Genomic DNA, 24,981 nt, shown 5'->3' on the forward strand with positions numbered 1-24,981 from the left:
CATTTCTTGTTGTTCATATTTTTTTTTTTTTTTAAATTGGATCCCTTAGGAAAGCTAAATCACACTGCCAAACTTCTCTTTGACTAAGATTTTTCAGACCATGTCTCATTAAAAGATCTTTGGTGGAAAGAAAGGAAAGTGAGAAACCTAAATTTAGTGCCTTGGACACTATGTTTAGCCTGAGAATGTTCACAATCCCCTTTGCCTCATAAAGGAAAATCAACAAACAAACAAACAAATAAAAAAATAGATAAGCAGACAAGTAAAGAAGCATTTTTATAAATCCTTTGGTGGGAGGTTGTCGCTGTGGATTCCTTAGAAAAGAAAAACAATTTGAGATACTCACTTCCTCCTAGTGCCTCTTCTTCTTTTCTCCCTCTTTATTTTTATTGCCATCAATTTAAAAACTCAAGATAAGAAATATATATATATATGTAATCTATTTCAGATAATTATCATAAAGTGGTTGACCTCTGTTATCTGTGCCAAGATAGAGAAAGAGACTGAAACCTGAATACTTGACAAGTGAACCCAAGGAAGTGATAGCAGTTTACTATTTTGAATAGAAAAGGGATATGATGAGTTAAGCACCAAAAGGATATAGATATTTCACGAATTTGCATGTCATCCTTGCCCAGGAGCCATGCAAATCTTCTCTGTATCATTCCAATTAGTATATGTGCTGCTGAAGTGAGTACAAGATATAGATATTTCAAAAAGTACTATATTACCACCCCAAGCATCACCTAATAATTAATTAACATACACTTGATTCATGCTCACAATCTGCTTGTGTATTAGTAAGTTCATTCTGTTTTCCTGCATATGAAAAGTGGGAGATGCAAAGCAGCTTTCCTTTCTTCTGACTTTTAACCAGGCATGATAAGTAAAGTACAATAACTGGACTTTCCAATGTCTCCTGTTCTTTGAGAAAAAAGCAGCATTAAAAGAAATAAATTAATTTAAAATGGAGGGGGAATTGGTTGCAAAATAGAGTGTAAAACTTTACTTAAAAGCTATTTCTACTCATAGCATTTTCTCTGCATACTGTAATAGAGTTTTAGTTGCAGTAATGGTTTGCTTACGGGCAAGCAATTAAGCACCTGCAGTCACTCCACAGGATGTAGATTTCACATGAATAGCTATTTTATAAATAAACAAATAGAAACTCATATATGTAATGGCAAAGGCAAACACTGCTTGGATTTTAAGTTTTAAAAAGAGAGTTCCACACTTTTTCGAAATCATTTGTTTCCATATATAATTGCATTCGACTCAGCCTTTTCATTTTCCACATGAATAATTAATAATATCGTTATTATCCTTACAGTCCTCTATTGCAGTTTAACCATAAGAGGGCTGTAATGAGTCACTGCATTAAGGTAAATATAAGCTACATATGAGCCATGCATATAGTCAATGTAAGCATGCAGTTTCTCAGATGTGGACAGAAGTTTGTTTTGATTATCCATCCCCTCTTCATAGGTTTGGTGGTCCGTCCTGGGAGAGCAGGGTTACTGCTTCAGGCCTCCTCATATGTTCTCCGGATCTTGAATTGCTCCCTGTTTTAACATGTCTTCTGCAGCATATGGAGCTCTTTGCAGTGTATTCAAATTGAGAAACAACTGATCTGGAATTCAGCTCTGACATGTACCACCTAAGTGACCCTACTACATTAGCTGCATGACTTTTCTATTTTTTTTTAAGATTTATTTATTTATTTATTAGAGAGAAGAGCATGAGAGGGGGGAAGGGCAGAGGGAGAAGCAGACTTCCTGCTGAGCAGGGAGCCTGATGTGGGACTCGATCCCGGGACTCCAGGATCATGACCTGAGCCGAAGGCAGTCGCTTAACCAACTGAGCCACCCAGGCGCCCATGCATGACTTTTCTAAGCCTGAATATCTTCACGTAAAAAATTGGGGATAGAAATAATAATCACCTCATAGGTGAGTGTAAAGAATCTTTGCTCAGACAGTGGGGTAATGGGACTCACAAGCAGGACGTCTTCTCTGAGATTCAGCTAAGAGGTAACAGTAAGCTGCCCTTACACTAGCCTGGGAGGTTGTGACTTCTCTGTCTGTGATTGATTTGCTCTGGGCCCAAAGTGCCTGAACCTCAACTGTCTGCAGTAGAGCTGGGCAACTGGGCTGGAACTGACAAATGGTTTCACCAAAACCTGTGGGTAACAAAAAAAAATTAGTTTATGAGGTTTACATGACACAGTCTTGTAAGACTTAAGAAGAGCCAAATCATGCTAGGAGGGAAGAGTGTATAAAATAAACTAGTGAAAGACAACAGATTTCATTAATTTCATAAATTTAGAAAACGTAACATATAGTTTAAAGCATGTGAAGGTGTACAAGTTGTTTTATTTGGACGGTTCTCAGTTCTCAGATTTTATGCAAATAATGTATTAAAATAAGACTGAAACTTTAGCAGGTAGGATTGTAGAGCAGTGAAAGCCTAGACTTCGGCAACAGGTGTATCTGCTCTTGAATATCAGGTTTTGAGACTTATGGAAGTTGCTTAGCTTATCAAAGATCACTGTCCTCATTGGTAAAAGAATGATGATTACAGATGGCTTAGGGTCAGCAACAAGTCACTTAGCAGATTATCTGCATGGAATTAAATCTCAATAAATTTTAGATATAATATTGAGACAAGTAGGAAATGAAGCTAAGGAGCATGGGAGATGGTGACAGATGAAATTGAAGGTCTCCTGGAAAGACATTGGTTTCTAAAGATACATTTATAATAACTCAGAAAAGGAATTGCATCAGACCTATAAAGGTTGGAATGTTCTTAATTCTGCCCAATTTCCCCCAAAGATATTTGTCAAACTCTACCCCCAAAAAATTGAGTTCTGAATTCCTTAATTCTGATTTAAAAAATCCTTCTGATTTACTGTGTTAAATATAAGGCAAGATTTATGAAAGGATAAAATAAGAATTTTGTATCATAAACTATAATGCAGTCTCACATTAGAATAAGGTTTGTGGTTAGTTATTGTTGGTCCTTGTTTAATAGATTAATATTTGCTATATAGTATAAAAATTGATTTTATGTAAGATAAATATGGCATTTGGGGTAATTTCTATATGGAATGCCAGGTCTTTATTCTAGTCACGGTTAAAATGTAAAATTATTTCTAAAGGAAATCCCAGGTACAATTTATATGATTCTGACATATTGTGAACTTCAGGCATATGAACAAAAGCAGACAAGGGATCTTACTTCTAGAAGCCTGAGTTTTAGATTTGAGAATCCAAAGTGCTGAAATATTTTCATAAAACACAGCTCTATCACTTACCTTTACTTTGATTGTATTGTACATGATAATACTAGATAAAACGAACTATTGTATTCAGAAAACATACAAAGCAATGACTTTAACTCCTGTTTGAGATTTACCTCCTACATATGGATTTTTCTGTGCTGTTTCTTACCTAAAGGCTGTATAGAGCTTGCTTTCAGCAACAATCTGAGCACATCTCCTTCCTACAAACAACAATCACAATTGATGTTGACACACCTCTTGCTGCCTTTGCTGCTTCCAAAGGAATTCAACAAAAGCAGGAGAGATTAATGAGGGCAATTGAAGCTCATATGAGACCACATGCACTCAAAAACTTGCCAAGTTTAAAGTCAAATTAGGAACTGACATTAAACCTTGAAATTTGGTTGTAAAGAATAGGATAGCAACTAAAATTTACAGCAGAATAAAATGTTAGAGTCCTAATAAATGTTCAAGGAGATATATACTCTAAAAGAGTAGATTCATTCCAAGGTTACCTTAGATATCATAGAAACATTTCTATAAGTTCCTACATAAAAAGTGGAGAAAGAGAATATTTTAACAATTCCTGGAAAAAAATTCTCTTAAATTACTGAAAAACTATCCAATAGTTTTGTCAATTATAATATGGGTTCTAATTATGAGACACCGATAGTCATTGTAATACAAGTGGAATTGTGAAATGTATAAAAAACAAGTAACATGCTGTATCCAAAGCAGAGCATCATGCTCAAGAAGAGACTGGCCATTTTTCTACTAGTTCATTTCCTGCTAGCTCCCATGACATTTAATAAATCCCAGAATCCTAGAGCCATACCTACCTCACCTACACGTTATTAGCCATCAGATGGTTAGATGGGAACGGCACTAGTTAGATGCAGCAAGAGCTTATGTTTGATAGCAATGCACAGAGAGTTGATCTTCCAATAACTTCAATAATTTCAATAAAGTAAAATAAGAAAACTTTATTCAGACTGTCAAAACAATTGAGAAACCTACTTTAACACCACCTCCACCTCCCAAATTCTAGAGCAATTTATCCTCTAATATGCTCAAAGCTAGAGTGGATCATAGATACAGTAACACTAAATTAAAATTGGGTTCAATTCTCATAATAAGGTAGCTGCCTCTGATATTTTTCAGAGCATACTGCAAGAAAGCTCCCTATACTCTGCATCATGCAGATCTGTCTAAATAGAAATTGGAATGGCCAGAGTTATAGAAATTGATTTGATGAGAACTGAGAAATATTTGACATTGGAAATGTGAGCAATTTTTGCATATAGAAATTAAGAACTTTCTGCAAGTAGTGGTGAATGTCTTGACTCCAGGATGTGGCCTTTCAGCACAGATAGACAGACAGGGACAAACTTTGGCACCTCAGCAAAGCAGTGAGCAGAGCAAAAAAGAGCATCAAGCTAGAGATATTTCATGGCACCTGGCTAGTAATGAAGAGATGTGGAGTTCAGTGGAGTATCCCATTTATTAAGAAGCACGCATGTAGAATTTGCTATGTGGCAGGCACTAATCTAACCTCTTTAAAAATATTAACTATAATTGTCCTCATAACAACCTATGAGATGTTTTGCAGATGAGAGCCCTGAAGTACAGAGTGGTCAAGCAACTTGCCTAAGGGCACAGAAACAGTAAATGGTGTGCTCAGGATTGGGAGCCAGACACTATACCTCCAAGTTGGTGCTGTGTTGTCAACTACAATGATGAGTACTTGCAGAAAGTTCAGTGGGACTCTTTGCCTCAGTTTCAGCAAAGGCCTCAACTGTAAGAGAAGAAAAAAAGAAATTAGTGCAAGTGCCCCCACATTTCAAAGAGGGGCCCTGTGCAAAAATTCTAAATCAATCAGGGTAGGTTAGGTTAGGCTGCCATAAAGAGTGACCCTCCTTCCAGTGGCTCAACCACAGAAGAATGTTTCTTGCTCAAGCTATAGGGTATCAAATGTTGACTGGGGCTTCTCCATCAGCAGCTCTACTCTGAGACCAAAGCTGGGGGCAAGACCTTCATCCAGAACACTTGTCAGTTGTGTCAGAGAGAAAGAAGGCCCTGGTAGGTTTTGCATCTGTGTTTTATGTGCCTACCTGTAACAATGGTCACTTCTACTTACAACTTATTGGCCAGAGTTAGTTATACAGTCCAAGAGAGGCACTAGAGGGACAATCCTACCATGTGTGTGGAAAGGTATGGAGAGAGGGAACCACGTGAAAGAGTTGGAGAAAAGAATATTGTGCAAATAGCAGTTCTTACTGCCACTAACAGGCTAGCTTAAAACTCTGTTTTTTTTTTGTTTTGTTTTGTTTTGTTTTTTTAAGATTCTATTTATTTATTTGAGAGAGAGAGAATGAGAGACAGAGAGCATGAGAGGGAGGAGGGTCAGAGGGAGAAGCAGACTCCCTGCCAAGCAGGGAGCCCGATGCAGGACTCGATCCCGGGACTCCAGGATCATGACCTGAGCCGAAGGCAGTCGCTTAACCAACTGAGCCACCCAGGCGCCCCTAAAACTCTGTTTTAAATACTTGACTCTTCACCTACTCAATGATTTGAAAGTATTCAAGTATAATGGTTAGGGACATTGAAACTGGTGAAAGAATATCCTTAGAAGTTGTTGGAGTGTCCTGGCATTTTCTTTACTGTCTTCCATGGAGAGAGGAAAGAGATGCTCACCTCCCTCGCCTCAAATCTAAGGGACCACTTGCAGAGGTTAGTTTGTGTCTTCTGGAATTTGGGGACCCACTGAACTGATGCCTGGGTCACAGCTGAACAATCACATGACTAACTGCAGCTCCATTCTGCAGAGTAGATGATATTTGCTTCAATTATGGGTCACGATGAAAGTTTCCTGTGGAATAGAAAGAAGAGAGAGAGAGATTGAGAAACAGAGACAGACACAGGGAAAGACATAAGATTGAGAAAAAGACAAAATGAAACAGACAGAGACAGAGAAAGGGGGCAGGTGTAGGAGCAAGTGAGCCATTCTAGAGCCTCCTTCAAGTGCTTTTGCCTAAGAAAGCTGCTTGGAGGTACAACATAATACCCCATGAAAGCAAGGCTGAGAACCATGATCACCAGGGGAAGCCCTAAGCAACCAGCGAGAGTGTGTGTTCCTTGTGAAAAGAGCTCCCCTAAAATGGGAGGAATTCTGTGGAAACCAAAAAGCATCCCACAAAAAAAGTCAGCTTTAAACTCTACCTAGCCCATTTTTCTCTCTTCATCTTCTACCATGGAGTCATCAGAACACAGGGAGAGATTAAGAGTGAGGTGCGCACGTGAAAGGGGTGAGGTAGCCAAGTGAAAAACAAAGGCATGCCCACATTTCCTACTGCAGAACTCCCTACCTATAACAGCCTGAGCTGTGGAGGGGGGCACCTGAGGAGAGAGGAGTCACAGGATGGAATGTTAATTCTGAGTGGGGTTCAGAATTATCTTATGGCCCTAACCCTGACATACTAATCACAGAACTGACGTTGTTAGTGACTAAAGTAATTGGAAAACAATTATCCTGAGAATGAACAGATAACCTATGAAGTACCAATTTCAGAGAATGTTCATGCTCTAGTATTAAGTTTGATTCTTCTCAATAATCCTTTAGTTATCATTATATTAAATAACAGACCTAAATATCCTGACTATATGGACCCCAACACTTCATAGATCTTTTAATTCTGATTCTCAGAGTGGGCCTGCCTACAAACTAACCCTCTTGAAAAACTATATAATATTTCTCAGTGTGTAAAGTATAATTGAACACATACATGCACATTGAATGTTTTATTTATCTTATTTTCAAATTTTGAAATAATATCAAACCTACAGAATATGTGCAAGCACAACAAAGTCCTTTTTCTTCCTGAACCAGGTGTGAGTAAGATGATGACATAATACCCCCTACTCTCAAATATTTTGGTGTGTATTTCCAAGCAAATAAAGACACTCTCCTCCAAAAACCATAAAATTTCTATCAAAATCAGGAAATCAGCACCAGTACATGGGATGTTAATTTCACATGCCATCTTATATAATCTATGGTGCCCAGTTGTTGGGTCAACCACTGTTTAGATATTGCTATGAAGGTGTTTTATGCATGTGATTAGTATTTACTATCAGTTGACTTTAAGTAATGGGCATTAGTCTGAGTAATGTGGATGGACCTCATTCAAACAACTGAAAGGCCTTAAGAGCAAAATAGAAGTTTTCCAGAAGAGGGAAATCAGCCTCAGAACCATAGGAACTTGGTTGAGTTGCTTGAGTTGCCAGCCTGCCAGGCTTCTATACATATTTCAGAGTGCAGAATCCCCAAATTATCTGCAAATTCCTTAAAATCAATAAATAACTCTCTAATATAAAATACATAATATGAATGTATAAAAATCTATATAATATATATAGTTTTTTTAAGATTTTATTTATTTGAGAGAGAGAGAATGAGAGAGAGTGAGTACATGAGAGGGGGGAGGGTCAGAGGGAGAAGCAGACTCCCTGCCGAGCAGGGAGCCCAAAGCGGAACTCGATCCAGGGACTCCAGGATCATGACCTGAGCCGAAGGCAGTCGCCCAACCAACTGAGCCACCCAGGCGCCCTATAATATATATAGTTTTACTAATTGTCCAATAATGGCCTTTACCACACAAGGATCTAGTTCAGTCATATGTTGAGCTTATTGTCAAGTCCCTTAATCTGCCTTAATCAGAAACTGCATCTCAGACTACTTTGTCTTTCCTGACCTGGATAGTTTTGAAGATGACAGGCCAGTGACTTTGGTGAATGTCCCTTAATTTGGGATTGTCTATTATTTCAACAGGGACTGGTTTAAGTTATGATCTTTAACAGGATTATCTCTGAAGTGATTCTTTGTTTTTCTCATGGCATCTAATCATGGCAGACAATATTGATTTATACCATTCTTTATAATGCTACCTGCTTCACTTGATTAAAGAATCATCTGCCGGTTATCTCCATTGAAAAAATACTCATTTTCCTTTGTAATTAATAAGCAATTGTTGACAGGTAATTTGGGACTATGTAGATATCCCAGTCCTCACCAAAATTTCCATCTATCATTTATGTATCTATGTATCTATCTATGTCTCCATCTATGAATCTATATCTATCTATCTATCTATCTATCTATCTATCTATCTATCTATCTATCATCTATCCAGCCATCTATATCAGGTGTGTTCATGTATTCCTATTTATTCAGTGGATTATAATCTGTTACCAACTTTATTTTGGTACTTAAATTGTTCAAAGTTGACCAGTAGGAGCCTTTCAAAATGTCTTCTTTGGCCTTTTGGTACTAGTTATCTTTTATCGAGTACTTCCTTAAATTCTGTCAAGATGTTTAAGACTCATTTGCATTTTCCCTATCTCAGCCATGGAATCCATTTTTCTGAGGAGTTGTAGACCCAGTTATATTTAAAAATCAAAATCTTGGTGTTAGGTGAGCTCACTGCCTTTGAGGTATCATGGCTGACGTCCCTCTCAGTGGTCAGAGGTAGAGGATATGTGTATGAAATATATGAAATTTGTGTGTAAGGCTCATGTGCCTACATCTGAGTGTCCTTGTTTCTCCTCTTTTTTTTTCCTATCAATAAATATATAGATGTAAATAAATAGAGAGGGATGTAGCTTTATATCAATATTTATTTCTTTATCTCCATATGCATATCAATATTAGGTGTTCACACTTATACCTCCAATTCCAATCCAACACCACAAGATCAACTAGCCTTTTAATTTTCCTCATGCTAGATAACCCTTCTGTAGGGACATTTTTCTCACCCAGTTGGGCACCAAGATTCTCTCAGGACACCCCTCTGTGAGTACATACTCCTTACCCCACTTAAAGTCTAACATCATGGGGCAAGCCACTGTTGCTGCTACCCCCTATACCACACGTGGACATTCTATTCACCCTGCTCAGTTTCTTACTCTTCTTACTACCCTTATTAGGTTGCCCTCTGATGCAGATGCCTGGAATCTAACACTATGTTCTAGGCTGCCATCATTCCCAACTGGAGACTATTCTCACCCTCATTGGGCTTTCTGCTTACATTGGGCCATCATAGTGCAACTGTACTCCTCCAAGTCTTCCTCATGGCTATGGATGGGAATTGTTCAAGAAAAGAAGATAAAGGAAAAGGGGAGAAAATGAAGAGGAATAACTAGAGAGAAAGAGCCCAACCGATTATTTTTTTAAAGATTTTATTTATTTATTTATTTATTTATTTATTTATTTATTTATTTATTTGAGAGAGAGAGGGAGAAAGAGAGAGAGAGAGCAGACAGGAGGAACAAAGGGAGAGGGAAGAGCAGAGGGAGAGGGAGGAGCAGAAGGAGAGGGTGAATCAGACTCCCTTCTGAGCAGGGAGTCCTATGTGGGGCTCAATCCCAGGACCTCGAGATCATGACCTGAGCCAAGGGCAAGCGCTTAACCAACTGAGCCACCCAGGTGCTCCCCAACTAATTATTTTTAATTACCTTAAATGGTTCTTTGAAAATTAAAGTCTTACAGAGATCAATGGAACAGAATAGAGGGTCCAGAAATAAACCCAAGATTTTATTGTCAATTATGACAAAGGAGGCAAGAATATACAATGGGGAAAAAAAGTCTTTTAAACAAGTGGTTGGGAAGACTGGACAGCTATATACAAAAGAATGGAACTGTACTACTTTCTTACACCATGCAGAAAAATAAACTCAAAATGAATTAAAGATCTGGATGTGAGACCTGAAACCATAAAATATCTAGAAGAAACCATAGGCAGTAATTTACTTGACATCTACTGTGGAAACATTTTTCTAGATATATCTTCTTTGGCAAGGGAAACAAAAGCAAAATTAAACTATTGGGACTACACCAAAATAAAAAGCTTCTGCATAGTGAAGGAAACCATCAACGAAACAAAATGACAGCCTGCTGAATGGGAGAAAATATTTGTAAGTGATATTTCCAATTAATAGGTTAATATCCAAAATATATAAAGGACTTATGCAACTCAACAACAAAAAAACCAAAATAATCCATTTAAAAATGGGTAGAGGACCTAAATAGACATTTTTCCAAAAAAGACATACAGATAGCCAACAGACACATGAAAACATGCTCAAATCACTAATCATCAGGGAAATGCAAATAAAAAACACAATGAGATATCATTTGACACCTGCCAGAATGCCTAAAATAAAAAACACAAGAAATAACAAGTGCTGGCAAGGATGTGGAGAAAAAGGAACCCTTGTGCCCTCTTGATGTGAATGCAAATTTGGTATTGCCACTGTGGAAAACAGTATGGAGGGTCCTCAAAAAAAATTAAAAATAGAATTACCATATGATCCCGTAATTCCACTACTGGGTACTTAGCCTAAGAAAACAAAAACACTAATTCAAAAAGATTTAGGCCCCCCACCATGTTTATTGCAAATTATTTACAATTATTTACAATAGCCAAGATACAGAAGCAACCCAAGTGTTCATCAACAGATGAGTGGATAAAGAAGAAATGATCGGGGAGCCTGGGTGGCTCAGATGGTTAAGCGTCTGCCTTCGGCTCAGGTCATGATCTCAGGGTCCTGGGATCGAGTCCCGCATCGGGCTCTCTGCTCCTTGGGAGCCTGCTTCTCCCTCTGCCTCTCTCTCTCTGTCTCTAATGAATAAATAAATAAAATCTTAAAAAAAAAAAAAAAAAGAAGAAATGATCTATCTATCTATCTATATATCCATACTTGGTAGGAGTCTTAAGGAAAAGTGATATTACTAGTTAGATGGACTTAACTAGCCTTACAGAGAGACAGCTCCCTTCTCTGGGGCTGACTTTTAATATTTGTAGAGGGAAGGTGTTAAACTTTGTGATCTCAAAGACCTTTTCCATCATTAACATTACTTTGATTTGAGGATCAAATAAAAAGCAATTTATTTTCCTCCCCTAGACTTTTTTTTTTTTTTTACGAATAGGTACATCGCCCAGTAACAATGCATTCCTTGTCTTACTAATAGATCCATTAAAGAAAGGGTTGTGACCCAGAGCACAGGCCACCTTATATTTCCATGAGAAAGCTTTTAAGCACTAAATTTCTACATGTATTATTTACTTTAACTTCCCATCTCTCATGGAACCAAGCATGACCTCTGTATCCTAACTTCTCCATCACCCATGAGAACACTTTTATGTGGCTAGATTTAACTTTTTAATGTGAGGAAAAAGTGTTTTGCTTAAAAAAAAAAATCCTGGGATTGTTTTATAGTTTGGGTTTTTTTGTGTCCTGATAAGCAGATTTCTCCAAATTGCAAATCTAGTCACATTATTCGTAGTGAGGAGATTACCAATTACTTTTAAGATTTAGCCTCAAAGAGGCTTGATTTTTTTGTCAGCATAATGGAACTCAGAAGCAAAGGGAAATCAAATTGTCTTTGAGAGGAAAAATATTTGTGGCATAGATTGTGGTAGCAGAAAATACAGTCCTCTTCAGGGTAAGAAGTATCTACTTTGCTTTAGATTGGGATTTTCAAAGTAATCAGCTGCTGTCTGTGTGTATAGACAAGGATGGAGGGATAAGAAGGAAGAAATGAGAATTTGCCATTCATAGCTGAGTAGGGTCCCTTATGGAGTCAAACACAATGCAATAGGGAGAGAGTCCGATGGCCCACACAACCTCAGAGGAGGTTTGAAGCTGTTGCTGGATTTCCCCATGGTCTTAGACAGCTTTAAGCATCAAACTTGTAGTCTTTCTAACATAGAACTACATTTTGTTTTGTTTTCAAAGCATTTGTTTTCAGTCCATTAGATCACTTGATTTAAAATTTGAATAAATATTTCAGGGATAAAAATCTGTGGACACATTCACCATGTGAATGCTACAGAATCTTCTAGGACTTGAGTGTTCACAACTAACAAGGGGCACTGTGGAGTCTTCTGCACCACAGCTTGGAATCTGGGAAATGTGTGAAACTAAACACAATGTAATGGGGTCAGGCTTTCAAAATACTATCTGTATTTATTAGGACAAAGTGATGTTTCACATTATAAGGAGAAAAATGTTTTTCCTCCTTCTTTCCTGCTCCAACTCTATTTGAATGTATGCAAACTCTTTGATATATTTAATGGAACAAAAGGCAGCGGTCTGGAGACCCCCCTACACCAGACTACATAACTAACTGCCCTGAATGCTTTAAGAATGTTGAAGTATATTTTATCCAATGATGGTTTTGTGACCTAGAATATCCTTTCTGATCTCTAAGTGGATGTATTTGATTTCTGTGTGTGTGTGTGTGTGTGTGTGTGTTGGGGGGGTGTTAAAACAAATGGAAACCTTATAATTTATTAGCTTCAGCTATTAATAGAAAATATATTACATATTTTTTAAGATTTTATTTATTTATTTGAGAAAGCACAAGCAGGGGGAGAAGCAGAGGGAGGGGGAGAAGCAGAGGGAGAGGGAGAAGCAGGCATTCCCACTGAGCAGAGAGCCCAATGTGGGGTGCGACCCCAGGACCCCAACCCCAAGGCCCTGGGATCATGACCTGAACTGAAAGCAGACGCCTAACCAACTGAGCCACCTAGGCTCTCCTACATATTTTTTTTAATTTTTAATTTTTAAAATTTTTTTAGTAATCTCTACACATAACCTGGGGCTCCCTCGAACTCATGACTCAAGATCAAGAATTGCGTGCTCCACCAACTAAGCCAGCCAGGCTCCCTAAGATAGTTATAATTTTTTATCCATAAAATATTGTGAACACACCCATTGTTAAATATAAATTTACTAAGATAGAGTATACTTGAGTATTTTTCTACTTCAGAAAAAACATCACAGACCTGTATCTCTGAAACAAATAATACACTATATGTTAAAAACAAACAAACAAACAAACAAAAACAGAAAAACCAAGAAGCTTTAAAAAGAAGAGATACTAAGCTCTGGTCCCAAATTGAAATCATCATGTCAAAATCTATTTATACTTCCGGGGATATTGGTTCTCTCTCTCTCTCTCATTTTCTTTAATCTGATGTTAGTTCTATGCGGGATAAAATCACACTTAAATAATATCTCAGAAAGAAATATATAAAGTTATCTTAAAAGACACAAATTTACTGAAGCAGAAAGGAAAAATTCCTGCCTCATACAACCTCACCTGGGAAGTTCGAGGTAAAGCTAGTCCTAAACAATCAGAACAAGAGATATAAAAACTCAAGCCAGATTCACTCTTTCTCTCACCCCTGATTTTCTCTGTGGTTTAGCTTAATCTGCTCCCTCTGTAGATGGGCTTCTTTCATTTTCACAGATTCCATGCTGAAGCCACAAACCTGAAGTCACCACACACATCCTCATGAAACTGGTATTATCAAGCAGCAGGAAAATTATCGTAGTTGTGTATTGGCATATCTCTAAAGCTGTGTGCTTGCTGAATTCAGAAGCCTGGAGACCGACCTAGTGCTACCACCATGAGCTCAGAGGCAGAATTTTTAGAAGAATATGTCAAAAGTCCTCAAGAGTTTGGTATATGAACCAAAGTAGCAGATTTATATATGAACCAGAGAAGAATAGCTTGTGCTGGAAAGGAAAAAAAAAAAAGTGAAGATAGTGTACCCTTCACTCCCACAGTTTAGCAGGGGAGAGATACAAGATCTTCCTGTCTGTGAAGCAATAGGCTGAAGCAATAGGCTGGTATCTCACCTTAGAGGACCGCTTGACCTGACCTGTGCCGTGGCCTGAACACAACCCACACTTGTGCCCCAGGAGGATGTTACCAGCCAAGAGTGAATAACAACAACACCAATTAAAGAAAAAAGGCGTTAGTCTCTTTCTCCAATCCTTTATCATCTGTCCTAAAACTGGAGGGGATGGGAGAGAAGAGGCTATGGGTCAAATGAGACTTAAGATCAAAGAGAAAAGCATAGAGAGAATATTAACACAGAATAACTTCCAAATAGGACTCAGGCAGACTCATCAAAATTGGCATAAAGTCATGGAGCTATGTTCTGCTTACAGTATCGTCAAGGGGAGGGCAATGAATATTAGGCAGAGAATCATTGAAGACAGTGATAAAACAATAAATAAATAAGGCTCCTTGTGGTGTACATTTCATCATGGTGACCAACACCTGGACTGATGGTCCAAAACTCTAGCTTTATAAATACACGGAGGACCACACCCCCCCCCCGAAGTTTTGATGCTTAGTCTCTGATGGTCACCAGCAGATATTGTCCTCTTCCTTTAACCCCATCTAAGAAAATCCTTGAAACCAATTCTGATTAGCCCACTTTCATTCAAAAGTCCACTTGAGTTCATGGTACATCTTGTATGGATGAGCACCCCCTATTCTCACATATTTAGAACTGGGAGAACTTCCTCAAAGTGAAGAGACTGCTAATCCCCAAGGAAGGAAGAGTTCTGAGCAGATGAAACTCTAAGTGCCTTTGCCCCATTGCCTGGAAGAGAATACTACAGCTTTTATAAAGAAGTGAGCTCACTATAGAACACTTCTCTGTTCAAAATCTCTTATTTTAGTTCAATTAACACTTTCCTCTGGTCTTTCTTCAAATCCTTTCTTTCAAGTCATTTTGCTTATATTCATGAGGTATTGTTTATTGAAACAAGTTGAATTATTAAATTAGAAAAAAGACATCTCAAGGAAACCATATACAGTTGACCCTTGAACAAAGTGGGAGTTAGCGACACTAGCTCTGTGCAGTCAAAAACCCATGTATAGGGGCGCCTGGGTGGCTCAGTCGTTAAGCGTCTGCCTTCGGCTCAGGTCATGATCTCAGGGTCCTGAGATCGAGCCCCACATCGGGCTCCCTGCTTGGCAGGAGGCCTGCTTCTCCCTCTCCACTCCCCCTGCTTGTGTTCCCTCTCTCGCTATATCTCTCTCTGTCAAATAAATAAAAATCTTAAAAAAAAAAAAAAAAGCCCATGTGTAACCTTTGATCCCCCAGAAACTTAATTACGAAGAGACTGCTGTTGACCAGAAGACTTACCTATAACATAAACAGTCAATAGACACATATTCTGTATGTTGTATGTATTATATACTATATTCTTTCAATAAAGTCAGTTAGAAAAAAGAAAATGTTATTAAGAAAAGCATAAGGAAAATACATTTATAGTATTGTATTGCATTTATCGGAAAAAAATCTGCATTATAAGTAAATTGACACTGTTCAAACTGTGTTATTCAAGGACTAACTGTATTTTCTTTTTCCTTAGGACTTTTCTTAATCCATGAAATTGTCCCTATAATTCTCTCTACTTTTTTTGGAACACCTTTTTCCTAGAATATTTAGTTTCCCATCAAATCTGTAGGGCCATGACATAGATTATGCATACTGACAGTAGGTGTGTGTATGCATGTATGCATAAACTTAGATGCATATGCATACATATTTATACACATACACAAATATAGAGACAGCCATATCTTCTATGTAACAAGCAAGCAGAGGAGTTAGACTTCACTCTTACTATAGGTTGTGTACCACAAAATTACATTTTTAGATTTTCTATTTTCCATTTGCTGATTTCAGATAGAGAAGTTTTTTGTGATTTCAGAAAGACAATTGCTTGAAAATTTTTGCATTCTTCTTTGTACTATTCTGTATTATTTTAATTATTTAATTTTTTGTTAATTTGTTATATTATAGATCAGGTATTATGTCAAAAAATTTCTTCGGTAGGTGGTTTCTCTTGTAATGTATCCAAGTCACTTTGAAATCAGACATTAAGGACCATGGGGGGTCATCTGAAAACTAGAATTATCTTCTCAATTTCAGTTCTTAATGCGATGATAACACTGGAAGTAACCATTATGGTTTCTGTTTTACTTCATGTTAGCCTCATCGATTCCTGTCGGAAAACATTCTTGCTGCCATTTGACTGGATGTTCTATGTTCACTTCCAAGGACCATACACTCTCCTAACAAAAGTTCCTCTCCTACCAGCAAGTCTTACCTTCGTGAAAGCAGCTCTTGAATGTACATCCCTCCATACCATTACTCTCCGAGTGACGGGGTTAAAGAGAATGACTTTCTCAATTGCCACCTTGTCCTAGCACATCATTCCAGGGAACATTTCCACTTTCCTAACTCACACATTTTTGAAACTATATTATGTGCATTGTAATGATTCATAGTTAGCTGAATTTAATCAGTGTAGACTCTGCAACTGTCTCACCTTGCGATATGTATACTTTGATAGACACTGACAATGTGGAATAAATTCCTAGAATGCAGGGAAGCAGAGATTTTTGAAAATTTTTATCTGACTGTTTTGATATAATTCCTAGCATACTTGCACGGGCAAAGAGGTCCTTCATAAATGCTTGGGAATATTTATGAGCTCAGATAACTAGTGTTATAGAATGATAGAGCTCGATGTGTCCTTAGAAATCTGACTTCAGCGCTTTCAGTTTTCAGAAAAGAAACTAAAGCCCATAGATATTAACTTGCTTTTTTCAAAACTTGGGCAATAATCTGCTGGCAGAGGAAAGATGAAGGCAGAGATGGCCTCACTTTCATCCAAAACCCTTTTCCCCTCACTAAACCATGCTGCCTCTTCATTTTCTAGAGTCCTAGTTAATTCTGAACACATCCAGTGGAGGAGAAAATGAGGCAATTTGTCGCTTGCCTTCTCTAGATTTATAACATAAGCATCTAGACACCGTGGTTGAATCTGTAAGGTGGATAAAACTTCCAGGGGACACAATTCCATGAACGTGCATTGAATGGATTACGGAGAAAGAATGCTTATTTCATTAAACATCTGAAGTTATTTCCTTAATTGAACCACTCTTTTGGCAGTGTGTGCTCCAGCCAGCGGATCTATGAGACTTGCACTTGCGTCGAGGGAACAGTGACAACCTAGCACAAGAGAATAAGTAATATTCAGATGCCTTCAGAAGTAATATAGAGGCACTGATCATGAGCACTTCTGGACCTACTGGGTCCACCTGGTTTGGTTTCCAGTCCTTGGCCTCTGTTGTCCCCACTTTCTACTCTTTTATTTCCCTGGTCATGACTTCCCTGCCCCTTTCACTCCAGCCCATTCCTAGTTGACTTCCTTTCACAGCTCTTCTTCATTAGGAACTCAAATCACTTCCCTCACCATCCTCCTTCTTTCTGTTCCTTAATGTCTTATCACTTGGCTGATCTACAAATATCAGTAGATTGTAAACTCCCTGAAGGCATGGATGAAGACACTTGTTTCTGGTTCCAATCCAGTCTGGCTCCCAATAGATGCTTCATAACTACCTTTAGGTTGATGAATAGTTAATGTGTCATGAAAATTAAAATATTTTGGTATTTAAAAAATGATCCAAGAGGAATATGCTAATAGCTTCACTCTAAAGCATTGATCTCTGGGGGAAAAAATGGATGTTGAGTTCCCTGTACCATTCTGAAGGATAAAGATTTTTTGAATGTGGAGTAATTTGACTATAATTTCTCCAATTATACCATGAAGGTGGCCTCCTAATGTCCTAATATAAACCTCGTTCCAGTAGTAAGAAGCCCAGAAATAATATCACTGGCCAAGGTACCTATGGAGAGTGCTATACATGATCCACTTCTCAAGACAATAGTTGACATTTATTTTTCCTCTCATTTTCTTTACCAGGAACATGAAAATAACTCCAGAATCTTTGGGTATAAAGGAAAGGACCACAGAGATCATTTAATCCTAGGGATCCCTAGCTGGTTCTTAAAATCCACGGGGCCCATAAAACTCTGCAATATTTCAAAAACCCTGACAATGATATAAGCTAACAAGATGTTTTTACTTTTGACTGAAATCATAGAACTCCATATGGTAATACTCCTTATACTAGCAATTTTGAGCTCAGCAAATAGTTCTGATTGATAGCCATATGGTTTTTTATTCAAAATAAAACTTAGGGGCGCCTGGGTGGCTCAGGCGGTTAAGTGCCAGACTCTTGATTTTCACTCAGGTCATGATTTCAGGGTGGTGGGATCCAGCCCCACATTGGGCTCCCTGCTCAGTGCAGAGTCTACTTGTCCCTTTCCCTCTGCTCTCTCCCCGCCAAATAAATTAATAAATAAAATCTTTAAAAAATAAAATAAAACTTAAATATATAGCTTACAACCCAATAAATAAATAAATGAATATTTAGAACTTGATAACTTTTTTTTTCCATTTTTGATACCTATTGGGCAGGAGGTGGGAATAACATATGTGGTTGTTGGAGGAAGGTAACTTTTGGAAAACAGATTTAGTTCACACTCTTCAATTCATTGATGAGAACAGTCGACTCGAATTATTAAATGACTGGCCTTGTGTGCCAAAGAAGTAAAGAGCAGCCCTAGGACTTCTACCTTTAGGATGACACTATCCGTCGTTCGCACATCTGCCTCTATATGATTCAAGAAACTCAGTGTGAGCTCTTTCTCATACATACTCAATCCTGACATACTTATAAAACATTCCATAGGCCTTCTGGAGTTATCTCAAATAACTAGGCCATATTTGCTTGCACCTTGAGGGTTTTGAAACGCATCTATGAATCCCGATGAGGTGTGTTCTTTGTTGCTTTGTGACCCAGTGATGGCCTATTACTTCAATACTCCAAACTGCCTACAGAGACAAATGGCTGAGAGCTTTCCGGGCTCTATAGTGTGTGCTAGACCAGATAAAACATGTTTGTGATACGGGTTAAACCTTAACAGTCTCCCTGCAGGATTACACTCCACTGTTTCCACTAAAGGGAAAGGGGAGATTTTAGATATAAATGCATATTAAGTGTTGAAAAGACTTTTAGTGAACAGGAGCAAAACAGGTTTAGTAATATAACAAACCCTAGCCAGCAGCAGCTTCAGAGACGTGCACACTGGATACTTCAGACTCAGAAAACTGTACAAATGTAACGCATGATTTCCAAATACAAGGTCACTCTGACAGTTACTCTACAATGAGCTGAAACACTAAAGATCACTTGACTTCATATTTTTGGTGAAAACTGAAAATTATTTCTCAATTTATTTGTATTGTGTTTGTATTGTATTCCTCAATAGATTTAAAAATTCCAAAAGAAACGACACAGTTTATTCTATTACCCAAATATTCAGCTCATGCATTACCTCTTCTCTGAACACTTTCTCACACACACTTCCACTTTGAAAGACTTGTTGTAAACATAGCCTCCCCCAAGTATTTTTTTTTTTTAAGATTTTATTTATTTATTTGACAGAGAGAGACACAGCAAGAGAGGGAAGACAAGCAGGGGGAGTCAGAGAGGGAAAAGCACGCTTCCTGCCGAGCCAGGAGCCCGATGCGGGGCTCGATCCCAGGACCCCCGGACCATGACCTGAGGCGAAGGCAGACACTTAATGACTGAGCCACCCAGGTGCCCCTCCCCCAAGTATTTTTTAAAGGTTTTATTTATTTTAGAGACAGAGAGAGGGAGGGAGTGGGGGGAAGAGCAGAGGGAGAAGGACAAGCAGACTCCATGCTGAGTGCAGAGCCTTACAGGGGGCTCAATCCCATGACCCTGAGATCATGACCTAAGCTGAAATCAAGAGTCAGATGCTTAACCAACTGAGCTACCCAGGCATCCTCATAATCCCCCAAAATGTGGGTTGTACTTATATATTTAGTCAGACGCAAGGAATTGGATGACACCCTGCATCCTACTTAATTATAAATTATTTTTGGTCATTGGCTGGATTTCTCATGCCTACACACAGTATCTGGCCAAAGGCAGACGCTCAGTGAAGTTATTGGAATTGTTGTCTATAATATAAAGGTAATTTGGTATAGTAGAAAATTTGGTGGGCTTAAAATCAATGATTTGTTAAGGGGAGTCTTACCCTTCACTTGTGAGCCTACCACCTTCACAAGTAAGTGCAACTTCCTAGTGAGATGTCAGTCTGTGTTAGTCAGTCTGAGAGCCGTTAAAACCAACCTTGTTTTATGAGTAGAATTGTGTCTCCCCAAAATTTATATATTGAAGTCCTAGCACCCAGTACCTCAGAATGTGGCCTTCTTTGGAAATAGGGTTATTCAAGATATGACTAGTTAATTTGAGACCATTAAAAGGCGTCTGAAACTAATATGACTGGTGGTCTCACAAAAAGGGGAAATTTAGAAACAGGCATGCACACGGGAAGAATGCCATGTGAAGCTGAAGGCATAGATCAAGGTTATGCTTCTATAAACCAAGGAATGCCAACAATTTCCAGCAGACCGCCAGAAGCTAGAGAGACATGGAACAAGTGTTTTGTTGTTGTTGATTTTCCACAGCTCTCACAAGGAACCAACTCTACCCATGTCTTGATCTCGGACTTCTGGTTTCCAGGACTGTGATACAATAAGTAAGTTAGCTGTGCATGGGTAACCTCAATGTTAATGGGAAGCCCAGCCATTTGATGTTCCAATTTCCTTAACATGAGTCAGTATTTTGCCAACTTGATAAATGGAGGATCTATTCATTATGTCTACAGTTTAGCCTATTAAAATGACAGAATTTTCAGAGCAAGATACTGTCTTTCCATCCACTTAGATGTGCTGATGTAAGGGTAGTCCTTCCTGACTCTACAAAGAAGAACCCAGTCTCCTGGAACCCACTTATTTGAGAGTCATGCCATCAGTCATTTTCTGACATCTTCATTTAGCAAATCCTGTCTAAAATAACAAAGAAATATAAGTCTCAATTCCTTTTGGCTAAACATCCTTTCTTTTCTTTTATATTCTATCTAGAGAGAGGATACAAAGTGCATCATAGCTTTCTTGAGCTTTATCCTTACACAGCAACATGTTTCTCTTTGTAAAGAATGACTCATCTGGTGTCACTTCCGGAATTGAAAACTCAGTACTTAATCAAAAGAATATTGTAAGGTATTGGGTTCTGCCTATCTTTGCCACAGATAAACTGTATGACTTTGTATAAGCCACTTAAGTTCTAAGGGTTTTAGTTTCTTCAGCAGGAAAATATATATAGAAAGGGTTGGAACAAAATACCTCTAAACCATTTCTACCTCCAGCCTTTAAAAATGTCTACATGAGCAATTCATTCAATCATCCATCCAACAAATGAATACTGAACACCAGCTATATGATAGGCATGCTGTAGGGCCCTGCCCTCAGAGTTTTCATTCCAGTGGAAAAGACAAATAATAAACTTAAAATTCAATCCATCTATGTGAGAGTATTAGATAAACATAAATTGTATATTTTTATTTATAATATAATCATCATGTATTATAATTGATACAATATAATTGGTACAATAAATCACAATTGATATACATTACATTTGAAATAACATATTGCAATTAATATAATATATAATATAATGTGACATAACATAATATGTAAGGATGGAGGTGGGGGAGGACCACTGCTTCATTTTGGGTCGACAATGAAGCACTCGCTGAGTGGGTGACATTCAAGCCAAGACAGAATGACAAGATGGAGCCAGTGTGGGATGATTCCAGACAGAGGGAGCAGTGAACACCAAGACCCTAAGGCAAGAAAGTGCCTACTTGTTGGAGGAACCTAAAAGTAGTTGGTGTTGTTAGTAACCAAGGAGGACAGAGATTAAGATAGGGTTGGAGAGAGAGATGGCTGGGCCACACAAGGCCATGCAGGCTTTGCACAAGGGTGTGAGTTCCACTTTGAAGTTCAGTGGCAGGCTCTTAGGAGATTTTAAATTGAAGAGTGAGATGATCTTATTTATTTCTGTGGTAGTAATCAATGTCTCCTTCACCAAGGCAAACAAAAATTCTCAAAGGGTCAGTTATAGACTTTCTTTTTCTTTGTGTTGCTTTGGGTTCCTTCTTTCTCTTTTGTATTATGTCTCTTCAGCTTTTTTTTTTTTCTTTCTTTTCCACCTCTTACTTCACTGATTTCTAATTTTTTTCTCTTCCCTCCCCCCCCCACTTGTTTTTGCCTTCATCAAACAGCACCTGAGATATATTACCACAGAGATTATTTTAACTGAGCAGAAGAAAGCTGCAGACCCCACTAGGGGTCACCTCTGACCCACTGATGAGTCCTTGATCCTGCAATTTTGCCTTGGGTTTATAGCCAACCCAGGAGACACTTATCCTCTTGTCTTTATCTTTTTTTACCTTTATGACCCCCCCCAAGGATCCGACTCAAAGGCATTGTGGTCCACATCCTCCCTTGGACCTGAGCCACCCCAGGAGCCAGGCAGGCTATCAAAACAGGCCTGCCCCAGATGATTCCCTTTGTTCAAAGTAGACTGGTGCTCTTGAGCTGGGAACTTGGCTCATTGACAAAAGTGGCATCATTTTGCAAAGTGGAATGTCACCGGAAAGGCTGTGATTGTATGAGGAATGCCTGAACTGCCTGTCTGCCTCTTGCCAGCAGGCTGCCTGAGGGTCCAGCAGCCAGGCTTCCTGGAGCTTCCTTCAATTGTCTTTACACACAGAATTAAGTACCCACTTAAAGACATACAGACCTGCCCTCAGCCCTCTGCTGTAAAAGGAATCTTCCTGTGATTTATTTCCAACCTGGTTGTTTTCGAACTGACAGTTTTATTAATTGGAGAAATTTCATTATTTCACAAGGCCAGTTGAGGCATCAAGGACAAGTGGGTCCCCTTGATACTCTTCCTCTTGTACATTTATCTGCATATATTAAAACATGCACAGTCTCATAGTCTGTATGCACACATATATCTGTCCTATTTGAAGTGAAAAGGTGAAACTCATCTTTATACACATTTCACTCCATAAGTTGATGGCAAATTCCTTGAAAAGATCAAAAAAGTAGTGAGTTTACTTCTGCTAGATGGATTAATGAATTGAATTTGTAATCTGTAAAATTTTCTCTTCTACTTTTTTTCCCCCCATCCAAATTGCTTTTCTAAAATTAAATACATCTTTTGAAAAGTCTTGGCCAAATGATCATTGCTTGAATTGCTTGGCACGAATGGAGGCCTGTGCCTAATTGAATATTATCCTCCATTTTACATTGTTTTACAGTTTAACATGCACTTTCATTATGCTCTCCCTACATTCCACATTCCTATTCATCTCACTTTATGAATAAGAATTATAAGTCTTGCTAGGATTAAAGACTTTCTCAAAAGTTACATGTCTAGCATGTAACAGATCAAGGACTAGGCCTAAGATCTCATGAATTTAGTTCAAATTCAGTGCTCCTTACACTACAACAAGGTCTTCAAGCTTTTTTAGTAAAGGGCCAGAGAGTAAATATTTTAGGCTTTTCAAGTTGTATGTTCTGTGTCACAAATACTCAACTTTGCTGTTGCAGAACCAAAACAGCCATAGACCATACATGAATAAATGAATATTGCTGTGTTCTAAGAAAATTTTATTTATGGTCACTGAAGTCAGAGTGTCTTATAATTCTCATATGTCATGAAGCACCATCTTCCTTTAATTTTAATCCTTTAAATTCCTTAACCAAAAATTCTTAGTTCATTTATCCTAACAAAATAGGCAGTAAGTGGGATTTGACCTAGGAACTGTAGTTTGTAGAACCATCAGTGAATGGAATTATTAGCCAGACAGCTGAGACCTGAGTTCATTTTAGCCCTTGATGGAATGAGCAATATAAGGTCTCCAGAGTGATTCTCATCATTATTAATCATTACCTGAATTTCAGGGACCTGTCATCAGGGATTAATTTCCACCAAGATTTCTCTTAAAGGAAAATAAAGTGAAAATATTAATGAATAAATACAACCTCATAAGAGCAACTCATATTTTTAAAAAAAATATGTAATGTAGAAATGACTTGCTTCCCTATTGAAGAGTATTATTCACAAATTCTATGAACTTTTGAAGAATTCTTAGAAAAAAATCAGGAAAATATGAATACTTTTATATTCATTTTTATCCTATTATAGCTCAGTGTAGTTTAATAATAACAAACTAATTTATTGGGTTTTGTGAGTATAGATGGGAATATAACTCGGGCTACCCAGGAAAGCAAACCTCCCCTTTTTCTGATTATTTAAGCTAGAAAGAGTTTGCTGATAGTTGATCAAGATAAAACAATATACAATTACATAGGTACAAACCCTGGAGCTAAAAGACAGAAATGAAAAGGTATCAAAAATTAATTCTGGGGTGCCTGGGTAGCTCAGTTGTTAAGCAACTGCCTTCGGCTCAGGTCATGGCCCCAGGGTCCTGGGATCGAGTCCCACATCTGGCTCTCTGCTCCGCGGGAAGCCTGCTTCTCCCCCTCCCAACCCCCCTTGCTTGTGTTCCCTCTCTCACTATGTCTCTCTCTGTCAAATAAATAAATAAAATCTTAAAAAAAAAATAATTCTGTGAAATAAATGCTCAAGTCATATTTGTTAACTGTTATGTTAAGAGTTTACAAATCAGACAAATTCCTCCTGGATTAGCAGTTAGCTGACGCTGGAAGAGGAATCTCTCATTTCCACGTCTGGTTCCTAAATAAAGAGCAACCATGGTCCTTTAGTCATATTAAATTGAAAACCAAGACAATGGAAAATACCCCATAGACATTTCATCTTATTCCTTTTTGAGGTAACAAATCTGGACCTTGGTTTCTATATCCATGCTTATGTTTAAAACAAAGTAAGCACTTAAAATATAATATGGCTAGATAGATGCTCTTCTGGGGTAAGAGCAGCTCCATTTTGAAGATTTTCTTTATTTATTTGACAGAGAGACACACAGCGAGAGAGGGAACACAAGCAAGG

General features: G+C 38.1%; 1 non-coding gene across 1 annotated transcript; it reads right to left on the minus strand.

The window, feature by feature from the left end:
* Positions 1 to 593: 593 nt before the first annotated feature.
* Positions 594 to 698, minus strand: LOC123862572 (U6 spliceosomal RNA). Its single transcript, XR_006795274.1, has one exon. It is a non-coding gene; the product is annotated as a U6 spliceosomal RNA (small nuclear RNA).
* Positions 699 to 24,981: the final 24,283 nt, after the last annotated feature.

Source organism: Mirounga angustirostris, unplaced genomic scaffold (assembly GCF_029215605.1).
Source record: "Mirounga angustirostris isolate CCGP_5_RB_7025 unplaced genomic scaffold, mMirAng1.0.hap1 SCAF_9, whole genome shotgun sequence".
In the NCBI taxonomy this organism is placed as follows: domain Eukaryota; kingdom Metazoa; phylum Chordata; class Mammalia; order Carnivora; family Phocidae; genus Mirounga; species Mirounga angustirostris.